The 12625-nt window shown below is 44.4% G+C and overlaps 1 protein-coding gene and 1 long non-coding RNA gene across 5 annotated transcripts in view; one reads left to right on the top strand and one right to left on the bottom strand.

Annotated features, from left to right (window-relative positions):
- Tmem108 (transmembrane protein 108) overlaps positions 1–12625 on the top strand; it is a 285683-nt gene that overhangs the window by 217807 nt on the left and 55251 nt on the right. The window lies entirely within an intron of this gene.
- Positions 4711–8498, bottom strand: LOC143274317 (uncharacterized). The gene is made up of 2 exons (XR_013052915.1): positions 6475–8498; positions 4711–5293 (listed from the first exon to the last, which is right to left on the bottom strand). It is a non-coding gene; the product is annotated as an uncharacterized LOC143274317 (long non-coding RNA).

The following is a 12625-nucleotide window of genomic DNA, read 5'->3' as shown; positions in this document are numbered from 1 at the left end:
GAAGGAAATTGGGGGGGGGGGTGTTCAGAAGAATCGTCATCACACCGTTGGTCCTGTTTGCTGATCTATTTTGAAAAACATGCCTGGCATGTTTTAATTATGTGTGGTACATAAGACATGCAGACAAGGAAATGCCTGTCGTGAAGGATTGAAACTATCCAGATCTCTAGAAGCAGAAGATGCCACAGACCACTTGGGAAGCTCCAGGGCTGATGAGGAGAAAGTGCATGCCAGAGCTGTTATTGAGATTTTCATGGGAAGGAATGGGGGTAGCTATGTAAATCATGGAGACGGGCAATAGGAAACATTAGTGGGCTCTAAGCAGTGAAGATGGTCTAGGTTACTGGTACTTGGCTGTGGGGTGGTTGTGGGTGTTGAGGCATAGTGTCCTACACCACAGAAGTTGGGAAAATAGTTGGGTATAGAGTATAAACTAAGGATTGATTCATTCAGATGCTAAGTCTGTGTTCATAGATACATTTGCTGGCTAGGAAGCTCACCCTGGAAAAGACAGCCCCGTCCAAGTTCAGAAGCCCTAGATGCTAGAGCATGGTTATAGAGAAAGAAGTCATTACACAATTAATAGACTGTCGTACACCAAGCAAAATCCGTCATATTGGAGACATCTGTGTTCCAGGGGCTGGTTTTCCCTAAGCAGGCAGGAGCTTAAAGAGCAGCATTAGGAGAATGTCCCTTTTTCATGTCCCTTTGATATGAGGCACATGGCAAGCAAGCCTCTGTAATGTGTTCTGACACCAAGCAAGGTGCCTCACCTGGAAGAGCCATTCGTCTTTCAGGATTTATTCCCAAGACCTAAAGAACACGGAAACGCTTTATATCACAGCAGCATGCAGTCCACGAAGCACAGACTTAAAAGAATGACCACGCTGCACAGGACCCCAACTGGTCCTTTTTGTTGTCTCTGTTTGGAACTGTAGAAATGCGTTTGCCTCGGCTCTCCTCCCAGGCATCCAAGGGTTCAGGATCACACCACACTGGTTCCGTGCCGCTTCCTGTCATGCACAGTGAGCATCACCGAGAAACCATTCTGTGGGAATGTTGCATCGAGCCATTGGCAAATTAGTCTCAGTTAATGAGAATAAACATTTACAGAGCCTTCCTTTGTATTTGCAAGATGGTTTACAAGCACCGGCTGGCTCGTGTGTTAATAATTACTTTGGGGGATTCTTAACAATGCATATTTAGGAGATAGATGGTTTGGATGGGATTATGAAAGAAGACAAGTAATTGAGCATTCTTAATTTCATAGTCTCTGCAAGCCCATGCAGCTAACTTCATCAATTTCATTGGCTGTGATGCCTGATGTTCGGAGCCTGGCAGAAATACACGTTGGGCAGAACCATGTGGTAGGATTTGCCTTATCTATTCTTCCAGTGTGGTCCTTTGGTATCTTTCTTTGCACGTAGTAGGAAGGGCTACTCAGAAAGTAACCTGTGAATCCATCCACCCCCAGGATAGGAGAACCTGGCTCTCCCTTCCTCTACATCTGCTGTGGCAGATGACCCCCAAGAACATCACTTTGTCTCCAGTCTGTATTCTCAGCTGTGGGATGGCTGGGAAAGAGAGAGATGAGGAAATCCAAAAGGCCCTGCTGGATCTTACCTGGAATGAACTCAGAGTTTGCCACTTTTCCTGTCTGAAGCTCTAATGTGTGGTTTCAGGCATCATTGTGCTTATCTTACTAAAACCCAAAGTGACATGTTGGTGGGACTGCAGGAATATGTCTGCCCATGTGCTGCATACTGACTTTTCATGTCCTTAGAAGTCTAGAGACACATGCCAAAACCACTAGTTAGCAACCTAAATTTTCTGATCTACATTTCATATTGCACTCCAACCTTGACATAGCGTTCACCTCCCAGTTCTTTGGGTGTCCAGTGCACTCCACATATGCACCATGCTTGCTTTCAAGTGTGAGAAGGAGCAAGCCTTAAGCACTCCTTATTTCCCTCCTTGGTGGACCCCCCAAGCCTGAAGACATGTTGTAGATAGAGCCATGGCCCTCATCTCCCCTGTCTAGCTGTCAGCTGCCTCCCGCTGGGTTTTGCTGAAATGGTCCAGGAAATATAGTCAGAACTAAGAGTATTTCCAAATAAAGCTGTTCTGTGAGGGACCTTTACATAACATTTACCTCTGAGTTTATATAGATATTCTTCAAGGCCATCAGTGGCAGCCGAGTACTAGAATAATCACTGTATGTATTCATATATTATTTAGAATTGTCATTTCCAAATCACATCCCATATATTATAGTAATAACCATAGATTTAAAAAAATATTAGCATATATTATATATATGTATATAATGGTTTCATTATATTTTCATGCATGTATATGATGTGTTTTTATAACATTCACCCCCCCCCACTACCTATTACCTTCCCTGTCCCCTTCCCCTTCCAAACCCTTCCCAAATAGTCCCCCTTCTCTTTTATTTCCATGTGACACCTTCTGTCATACCTCAGCATTACCAGTCAGGGTTCCCACAAGGAACAGCCATCTGTTCAGAAGAGGCAAGTGGGCAGCGTTTGGACCTCTGAGAGGGAGTGTTTCATAATGGTGACACATCCCATGGACAGTGAATCTGATGGAAGGCTTCCATAAACCAAGTGTTTCTGGTGCCTGCCTAAGCATCTCACCGTGGGTAGGAAATGTGCAAAACTGAATCAGATGTCAAGCCCATGCCCTCTAAAAATAACCTCTAAATGTCCTAAAATCAAGAAACTTGGGCACCAAAGGAAGCGGATATTTACCCACTGCTCATTCTTAACACATTTACAATCTTAGTGTGAGATTCCACCTCAGCCACAAAATAGGCACACACCCTTAAAATGATTACTGTTAAGTGAGTAACCCAATGTGGACTGATAAAGATCACATGAACTCGTGTGGAAGTTCCCTTTGGAAACTTCCTGCTATCATATGTGAAATTGAATCAATTCTATTTTAACTTAATGCTTTGTTGTACTTCTATAAGTTGGGGTGAAAAAGAATGGTTCTATGATTGTGTGGCCACACTTTTCTTCTGGCCTGAGCAGGAAACTTTACAACCAACGGTAGCTGGCATGGGGCTTTTTGCCAGCTTGGTGTTACAGAACCCAACATAGCCACATGGAAGCTCCCATTTCCAGAAGGTCTCACAGTATGAGATTTGGCTATGCCAGTCTAACAACTTTTCTGAGCCCAAATCTGAAAAATGGGAATATTCAACCAATTGTGGTTTGCCAAAGTGGCTGCGTAGGATGATAGTAGGAGAAAAGGAGACAGGAAAATGCCTAGCTTATAAAACTAATTTATGCAATGATCAGTTCATCAACATTCCACACATGCCGCACGTGGACTACAACTATCTCCTTCCAAAGCAGCAGTTGACAGACCTCATTAAGCCACTGTCCTGTGATAACTGGCAGACATCTATAGCATTTTCCTCCTAAACCTGTTTATATTTACTTTGTAAACAACTTCATTAAAGTATAAATTACATGCCATCAAAACTTCCCATTGCAGGTATACAGGGACATATAGCAACTCCCATCCTCCCCTTCCCCAGCTCCCTGGAAAACACTGATCTCTCCAGTTCTGTGAGTCTCAGTATTTTAAACTCCTCATGTAGGTAGAATCATGCAGTATTTACCCTACCCACCTTGGTATTTGTGGTGTGTTAACATGTAATTATTTCTAAACCATTTGAGAATGAATTCCACATTATCATGCCTTTTGCCTTCAAATACTTGAATGTGCATCTCATAAGTATTCTGTTATGTAAATACAGTGGCCTACCAATGTCACTAGATCTAACTTTGTCACAATGCTTTCATCTAATTCATTTTCATATTCTAATTTTATCAAATAGAATGCACCTTAGAGTATGTTCTCCTCCTGAGCAGGCTCCAACCCAAGATCACATAACTCGCTCAATTGACCTGAATCCATGATTCACAACACTTTTTAACACCCCTTTGCCTTTTGTAACATTGACAAGTCTAAAACCTTTTCATAATATATATAGAAAATCTCCTTCAATGTTTAGTTTTTAAAATGATTATTTAAAAACACATGAAAATGTTCTTTGCTTCTTCTTGGTCTGCCATTCCCTCCTGACTCTGTCCATGCTGGGCTTCCTGAATGGTATGTGAAGTAGGTGATAGTATGTCCTCCTCAGACACATGACATCCCTCTATTCCTTGTGCGTCTTCCTTTTCGTCACCCAACTAAGGTCACTTTCCCCTTAGAGTTAGAAAATATTCTGCTTCCTTTGTGGACAGACATGTTTAGATTTTTTTTTCTGTGTCCCTTTGGATCTGTGCCTCTGCTCACAGCATTACACGTAATAGCTTACCCCCTGTGAAGACAGCGTTTATAATGGCATTAAAGGCTGCAGACCTTTCTAATGTGTATTTAAGCCTTTTTCCCTACTGCCTGGTTGATTAGCATTAGAGAAAGTGCTACCAATTGGATGACAGTTTCCCTATCCACTGTAATCTAATAGAAGATTAACTCCTTTCCGCCCTTCTATTAATAGCCGCAGTCAAAGGCTTCCCTGATTTGATTCCTGTCATCCCTGTTCATGCATAAATGGATGGGGCTATGCTCCTAAAGGAATGGCTAAAGCTTTGGGTTTTTCCTATGCTGTGCTATCAAGATAAATGAGCTTCTCAAAAGAAATGACTGAGCCTTTATTGAACAGGGTAATACTTGGAGAAAAATATTTTTAATCACTGAGGAAAATAAGGATGACAGATCCAAACTGTGTTCCAGCTCCCACCCAGTCAGTGGAGAATGACAGTTTTGTGGCTAAATTATGGAAATGCTAATTGAAGGCAAAATCCAGGCAGGGTGGCAACTAGTCTTCAAAAACACATTGTGATTATTAGGATGATCTTGGTGATGGAAGAAAATTCTAGACTCCTCTCATTTCTTAGTCTGACGCTTTCCTAAGTACATGTGTACTTTGGGAAACAGTGGGTACACAGCTGGTCTCCATCAAGATCCCTCATCCTCAGTCACTTTTGCCTCTGACCATATAAAATATTCTCCATGATCACCAGGGTTACCAGACAGCTATACTGTACACCCTAGATCCATTTCTTCACCTAGTCACAGAGGTCAGTGGCTGGTCAGATCTACTTATGCCATCTAGCATGAAGTCCGTCTTGGTGATGCATGAATGCATGGGTCTGCTCAAATACCTTCAGAGCAAGGACACATGTTCAGTTTAGTGTGTGTGTAGCCGGTCCTTAGAAATGTCTTAGCACAACACCAAAGTCCATGGCTATTGGGATAGAGAAACAAAGACATGAAGGGAATAATTATGACAATAACTACTTGGATCGCCTTACCTCCTGCCCTTTTGAATACTCTAGAAAGAATCTCCACTGGAGATACTTGGCACCACGATATTCTTGCCGTATAATCTTGAAGTTGTTTAACCTCACTGTGCCTGTTCCCCCACTGCCATATGGAAGTAATATTGATAGGTTGTGGGAACGAACTGACAACATAGTACTGACCAAGTGCTTATAACAATACCTGGCACACTAGAAGTGCTCGGTGAGAGTTCAGTATTTTCTTTACCCTGGACCCTTATTAAGAAGGTGCAGATATAGATAAATATCTTGTTTTGATGGGTGAAGGCGGAAGTGAGTTATCTTTGCTGACATAGTAGTTGGTGAGTGATCTACATCACAGAAAAGCCACTCAGAGCTTTTGAGTCTTGTTTCGTGTCCCTGGGGAAGGCTCCACCTCCTTCTAGTCTTTGCATCATGTGGAATGATTTTGAGGTTTAGAAATCCCTTGGGACCCCATCCTGAACTTATGGAGAGAGACTGGACCATATTCTGTCCTTGGAAAACAAACAAACAAACAAAAACACTTGGGTCTCTTCACCCTGAAGGACCACCAGTGCTGGACCTCTGGGAACTGCCAGGAATGGGTTTGATGAGCCAGTCCAGATGGGAGCATGAGTCACACAACCTTCTCTGTCCCTGCCCCTTCTGGGCTCACAGCTTCCCCAAGAAGTGTCACCCACGTGCCGGTTACACCAAACTCAAGCATTCTCTGAAGACCCGGGAGGCAGTAAAGAGACCAATCCTATAACTTAAAATCTCGATGAAGTGAACATTTGTTTGAAAAACGATTTCACTTTTACTTGTTGACATGAAATAAAACAGGATACGCAGTGGTATCTCTCATTTGTGTACACACATACACACACACACACACACACACACACACACACACACACACTGCAGCTCTGGTCAGCACACATTCCCAAAGTCAGTCTCCCTACTATGAAAATCCAGGGACTACATCAAGCCTTTCCTATAACGAAAGGGGAGGGGGAAGTGAATTCAGAGGCAGGCACTGCTTAATCATCCATTGATCTCAGTCTGGTTTTCTGTTACTAGGCATCCCATTAATCACACAAAGCAAGGAAAATAATAAGAAATGTACACATGAGGAGGGAAAGAGGACATTCAGTCAGCTCTTCTTTCCATAGCTCTCCTGCCTGTTCACCAGAGCTTGATTCTGATAGAAAGAGAATGCTGAACCCCAGGTGACATCACAAAGCCCAGTTCTTAACTAAACAGGCCTGGCAGAGGACCTTGCCATCACAAGATGAAGAGCAGAGGTAGGGAAGAGAGTGCTTTTCCTGTGTGAGCATCTCTTCTTCATGGATGGAGATGTGCCAGCACCTCTGGAACATCTGGGAGATGAGCCCGAGTCAGAACCTTCCTCCTATCCTTATAGGACCCAGCTGGCAAGGTCCCTGGAGGGGAGAATCAGGCCTGCTGGGTAGACCTGACTGGCTCTAGATGTTTAGTGTGCAAGACTCCAGAGAGAAGCAAAAAGCAAAAGAAATGCTGAATCATAAACCAGCAGGCTATCCAAGATAACTGGCAGAGATGAAAAGTTGGATTCTGAGTGAGAGGACAGCTCAAGAGGGGCTCAGGTTGTAGCTAGGAAACCATTGCCCACGTGGGAAGGAGGGATCTTGATTGCCTCCTCGGCATAAACAGAGAGGGAAATGACAGTGGGAAGGAGCTTGGCCAGCATGGGAGAGCTCAGAGACCCCAGCAGACCGGACAGTTGTTACAGCTACACTGGTATGATCGGAAACCATTCAAGATCCTGGGCTGGCAAACTCCACAGCATGTCTGCTACCCATCTGCATCCCGTGGTCAGGGAGTCTTCAAATCATATCTACATGACTGTGACTATGGCTGTGATGGGCCTTCCCTTTATTCAGGCCTCTTAAGATGTTCATTACTAAGGAATCGATACACAGTCTCCCAGTGGGAGGGAAAACTTCTTTTGCCAAGTCTTGGGAACAATGGCACAGTTGTGAACAGGAAGAGTTTTTATGAAAAATGAGGTTTTTCTACCTTGTACTTTCAGAGTGATACATTACATAAATGTCTCCTAAAACATCAGATTAAAAACAGACCATGAATTCTACACAGGAGCTCCACATCAGACCAGTTTTTGAAGCAAGCAGGGTACAACCCTGAAGAGCATTGACAAATAGCAACAGCTTGTAACCTTTGGTGTCGTCTTGACTAGAGGTGACACTTGGTGAGCGTGAAAGGGTTTGTTAATATGATTCAGTGCAGCAGCTGACATGATCTCGATGCCTGCTTTGTGGCGGGGGGACAAGTTAGGAGCTGGGGACACAGCTGTTAGCAGCAAAACAGGCCAAGTCCTTGGCACCTGTAAGACTGCCCTGTGAGGACGAATAAATAGGAGCTGTGTCTGTGTGAACGCCAGAAGAGTTGTGGTGTAGGATGCTGCTTCAGCCTGGAAAGGGGACACAGCAGACAGAGCCCCAGAGTGAGAGGCAGGAGACAGGTCACCTCTGACCACCATCTTCCCAGTGAAATGGTTGGACTGTGGGTCTCCCTCACAAACACACTCTTAACGTTGTGGTCAGTGGTGGCGATCTGGTACAGGAAAGAAGGGGAATTACAAATTGCATTGTAGACTTTAAAAAGTAACTTGGAAGGAGTGTTCTTTTATGCCAGTTAATGCCATGGGCTTCCCAGAAGGTGCATTGTGTGTTGGGGTGAAAGCCTTGAGGGGCACCACACTGGTCCTTTCCGCCTTGGTAAAGGTGCAGACGAGAGACAGAGAGGGAATGAAGGATGTTGCACACTAGTTTTTAATTGCCCCTTTAAGAGTTTTTCTTAACTCTTAAAAATTGTGATACCCATGCTGAAGTGTAGCTCTCCACAACTGATGGCTTCTAGCAGGGGTCAAGTGGGGAAGGACTTGGTTCTCTTTAAAGGGGCTGGCCACCAGGAGTTTGACCATACTCTAATACGAGTATGTGGGCAACACAAATTGGACTTTTTCTTTTCTTACTCTTCCTTTGTGGGGGTGGTCACAACGGTGGAGAGGTAAATCTGGGAGGACTGGGAAGTCAGTGTGATCGGAGTTCATGGTGTGAAATTCCCAAATAATAAAAATATTATGTTAAGAAAGTTTTTCTTAGACTTCACCATCTGTTATGTGTTATCATCTTCAGGGCCTTCAAAGATTTCCTATCATATAGATTAGAAAATTGAAAAATAACTAAATATCTTGCTAAAAGCCATGCTGTTAGTTGTAATTCAAGGATTTAAAGCCAGCTCTGATTCCAAAAATCAGTATCTCTACTGTACTCAAAATTCTCTCCTAGATGAGGTATGTTCAATTAAATTCAGAATATAGGACACAATATCAGAGAAAATGACTTAGTATTTTGGGCAAATAAGTTGCAGGAAAAAGAAAGAAAAAGGAGAGAAAATAACCTAATAATAATTACTTAAGAGACAACGAATTTCAATGTACAGATTTTATTTAGATCCTCATTCAAATAAGCATAGATAGATGATAGATTGAGAGATGGATGATTGATTAGATAGATAGATAGATAGATAGATAGATAGATAGATAGATAGATAGATAGATAGATAGATAGATCTAGTTGCTTGATTGATAGACAAAAGAAGAGAAGGAAGGATGGATCTAGGATATAACAAGGTATTTAGTAATATTAAAGAATTTTTATTTTCATATGTAATACTACAGTGATTAGGTTTTTCAAGACAGTCCTTTCAAGGTATATACTAACATATTTCTGGAACATATGTGCTGCTTGGGATTAACTTAGCCCTAAAAACTCGAAAGAATAAACAAGCTACACTTGTCCTCACTGCTCACGCTGGGCAATGGGCTCATGAGGATTGCTGGACTTTTCTGCCCAGGTTTATATATGCTAAAAAACAAAAAACAAAACAAAACAAAACACACACACACACACACACACACACACACACACACACACACACACACCTTCCCACAATAAGATGTAAAGCCAAGTAAAAAGTCTGCCCTCCGCTGACTGAGAAAGTAGCTGCTAGTTTCTCTGACCACATGCATCCCCCTGCTCCCCTGCAGTAGTACTATAGCCAGGATGCCTTGTCAAAGCACATATGCCAGTTCCATTGCTGTCTTGGTTCATAGCCATGACCTAGACACTGGACTTCTGCCTACAGGAGGCTGCTGGCTCTGCAGCCTTGAGATAAACAGCCCCAAGGCCCAACACACCCAAGAACCCAGGAAACTATTCCACGTGGTAAGAGGTGGTCTTGAAAAGGTTAAAAGTCTGACCTGCTGTTACTGGCTTGCTAGTCCTTAGCTAAGCTCTCCCCTTTGCCAGGCCTTGGTGTGTGGTTGCAATGATCAGGAGAAATTGCATAAACCATCAGGTCCGTCCTGAAGATCTGGGCTTGCAGGGGTCTTGATCTGCTATGATCCAGCACTGAGTCAGGAAGACACGTTTGTGCTCGCACTCTGGCTCACATGCTCTTTTGAACTGTTCATGTTTTTCTGGATCCTGACCACCTCCCCCACTGGATTGTGGCCCTCCACCCCTGAAGGGACCACTGCCTGTTTCTTTGTGTTTCCAGAATAGTGATATCTTAGTTGTCTCACTGCTGTGACCAAGGCAGCTTAAGGAAGGGAGGGTTGATTTTGGCTCCCAGTTTGAGAGGGCAGACCATCATGGCAGAAAGTCACAGTAGCAGGAATGTGAGTCAACTGGTCACATGACATGCATGGTTAGGAAGCAGAAGGATTAGTGCTATAACTCCACTTGTTTCCTCCTTTTTATTCAGCCTGAGACCCCTGCCCATAGAATGGTGCCACCCACATTTATGGAGGGTCTCCCTTCCTCAGTTTACCCAATCTAAAAACTCTCTCACAGGCATGTCCAGAGGTTTGTCCCCCGGGTGATTCTGGATCATGTCAAGTTGACAGCATTGACAAGTGAGACAGGAAGAAGATGGCTTTTGGATCAGAGAGACCTGGACTCACATTCTACATTCATCACTTCCTAACTGCAGAGTCTTTAGCAAATGTTTAAACTCCTTATCCATGAGATAGCAACAGCATCCACCGGGAGGATCTAATGAAGAAATTACTCAGGCCCCATGTGTTGCCGTCCTCCTCAGATACTGTAATACAAGATGGGTGACTGAACTTGACTAGGTGTTTCTCTGCCATGCAGTGCCTCAGGAGCAGCCACTGGGTAGAGCTGTACATGTTTGTCACAGCACAAAGCACCCAAGTGGACCCCCCAGGCTGTGTATCTTCATATAGGACCATTTGCCCGAAGGAAAGTTACCTTGGCCTGCTTTGTGCAAAAATGCTGAATGGGCTTACATTGCCCCTCCTTGGGAGGAAAATGCTGGTCACTCAGAGAAAGGCATTTGTTTTTGTAACGAATTCTTCCAACTAGTGCTAAATGTCAAGAGAAAAGGAATTCTAATTCATAGTTTCAAAGCAGTGGGCCTGCTTTGAAACAAACCATATTGTTTTAAACCGTGTGATTATTTCTTTTTGGTTGACTCGGGTCTCTAGCCTGAGCATCATGGTGTCAGATTTATTATGAAGTCAGCATGAAACTATCAATTATCCAAATGAACCTGACTGAGCATTAGGTGATACTTTCCCTGGGCCTCCCTTGGGTCCTGGACAACCCTGCACTTGTCCACTTAGTATGGACTGGCAGGTGGATCTTTAGGAGAGTCAAAAACTCTCCTAACAGAGGAAGAAGGGCCGGCCCCCACCCCGCCGCCACCCTCCCCCAACCCCCCAACCCCCACCCCCACTCCCCGTGGCTGAAGATGGATGGAGGTCAGCGTGGATACTTGGTGCATCCATGGCTTCTCTGCCCTCCTTTACTCTCACTTCCACGGTGAAGGTCAAGACCAGGGATCCACCTTTCTGACAGCGAAGAGCCCAGGCGGGGCCCAGTTCTGTGGATGTTTGAGAGGGGTGTCAGAACAGTTCCAAAGCCTGTCAGGAGAAGGGCAGGCAGGAGCGGAGCCCAGAACATTTTGAAAGAGACGAGCAGGGAGACTCCCATTTGGCAAGGGGGGCACACTGGAGGAGGGAGACTCTGGCATGCTAGATTGCTTTACTGGGTGTCTCACCACTGCCTGCTGAAGGTCTTTCCTCTTTCCCAGGACCACCTTGATAGGAAAGACTAAGTTGCTCCCCATGGGGGTTTCTTGGGTTCTATCTGCACTGCCTGATCCCAAGGGAGTGTTCTTGATGAGGCTAGGACTGTTAGTCCAGAGGATGCAATAGTCCACCCTCAGAACTCCAGCTGGGTGTGACATATGCCTGTAATCCCAGCACTAGGGGGCTAAGGCAGGATTTAGGCAGATTTGAGAACAGTCTGGACTTCAGAGCAAAGTCCTGTCCCCAAAAATTAATCAATCAGTCAAGCAATAACTAAATCAATAAGTAGAAATCTGATTGGATATAGGCTTTCCAAACAGGGACATTTTGTCATTTTGCATGGAGAATGCTAATATCAAGAGCTTGGAAGGAACTGTTTAAGACAATGGTGTGCATGTCATGGGGACATGGGTCATCCATCCTGAGTAGGAGGCCATTCCATGATCTTCCAGCCGCAAGGAAATGAAGCATCACTGCAGGATTCTCTGGTCCCACCTGCAGGACTCAACAGTCTGGTAGAGACCCCTGGATGCCCACGATTTTTCTCGTCCCCATGCATACTCAGCAACCTGCACACTGCCTTATCCCTAGAGGCTTCAGCAGGACATCCTGCCTCTGTGGTCGTCACAGAAAAGCAATGTTATCACACACACTGCAGGCGATCACACAGGTGGGTTTTCCCTAACTTTCTCCTACCCTCCCATGCTGTCAGACTACCATTGGAGCTGTAGATCACATCAGTCTAGCCCTAGAGCGCAAAAGATGGCGAACTGTCGTTTTTTGTTTGTTAGTTCGGTTTACTTTGTGTGTCCAAGCTTGGAGCAAGCTGGATCCATTGTACTGAATGTGAGAGCAATGCCTTCTCAACCTTTTGGATTTGGAGCCATAGCTTCCCCAAGTAGTTAAGGGGAATACAGAGGTTTGGGAAGGCCTCAAGAGGAACGTGGTTGGGGGTATTAGTCTCACTGTGCCAAATCTGTCCCTGTTTTAACCAGTCCCGTTTTATGTAAGTATTTACTGTTTGTCTCCACACGTCTTTGGTCCCTCAAACTAGGACTATCAGGACTATGAACCCTTTCCACACTGCAGGATGGTG

This window comes from Peromyscus maniculatus, chromosome 7 (assembly GCF_049852395.1).
Source record: "Peromyscus maniculatus bairdii isolate BWxNUB_F1_BW_parent chromosome 7, HU_Pman_BW_mat_3.1, whole genome shotgun sequence".
Classification (NCBI taxonomy): Eukaryota; Metazoa; Chordata; class Mammalia; order Rodentia; family Cricetidae; genus Peromyscus; species Peromyscus maniculatus.
Note: the sequence above shows the minus strand (reverse complement) of the source record. Positions and strands in the feature narration are given on the sequence as shown.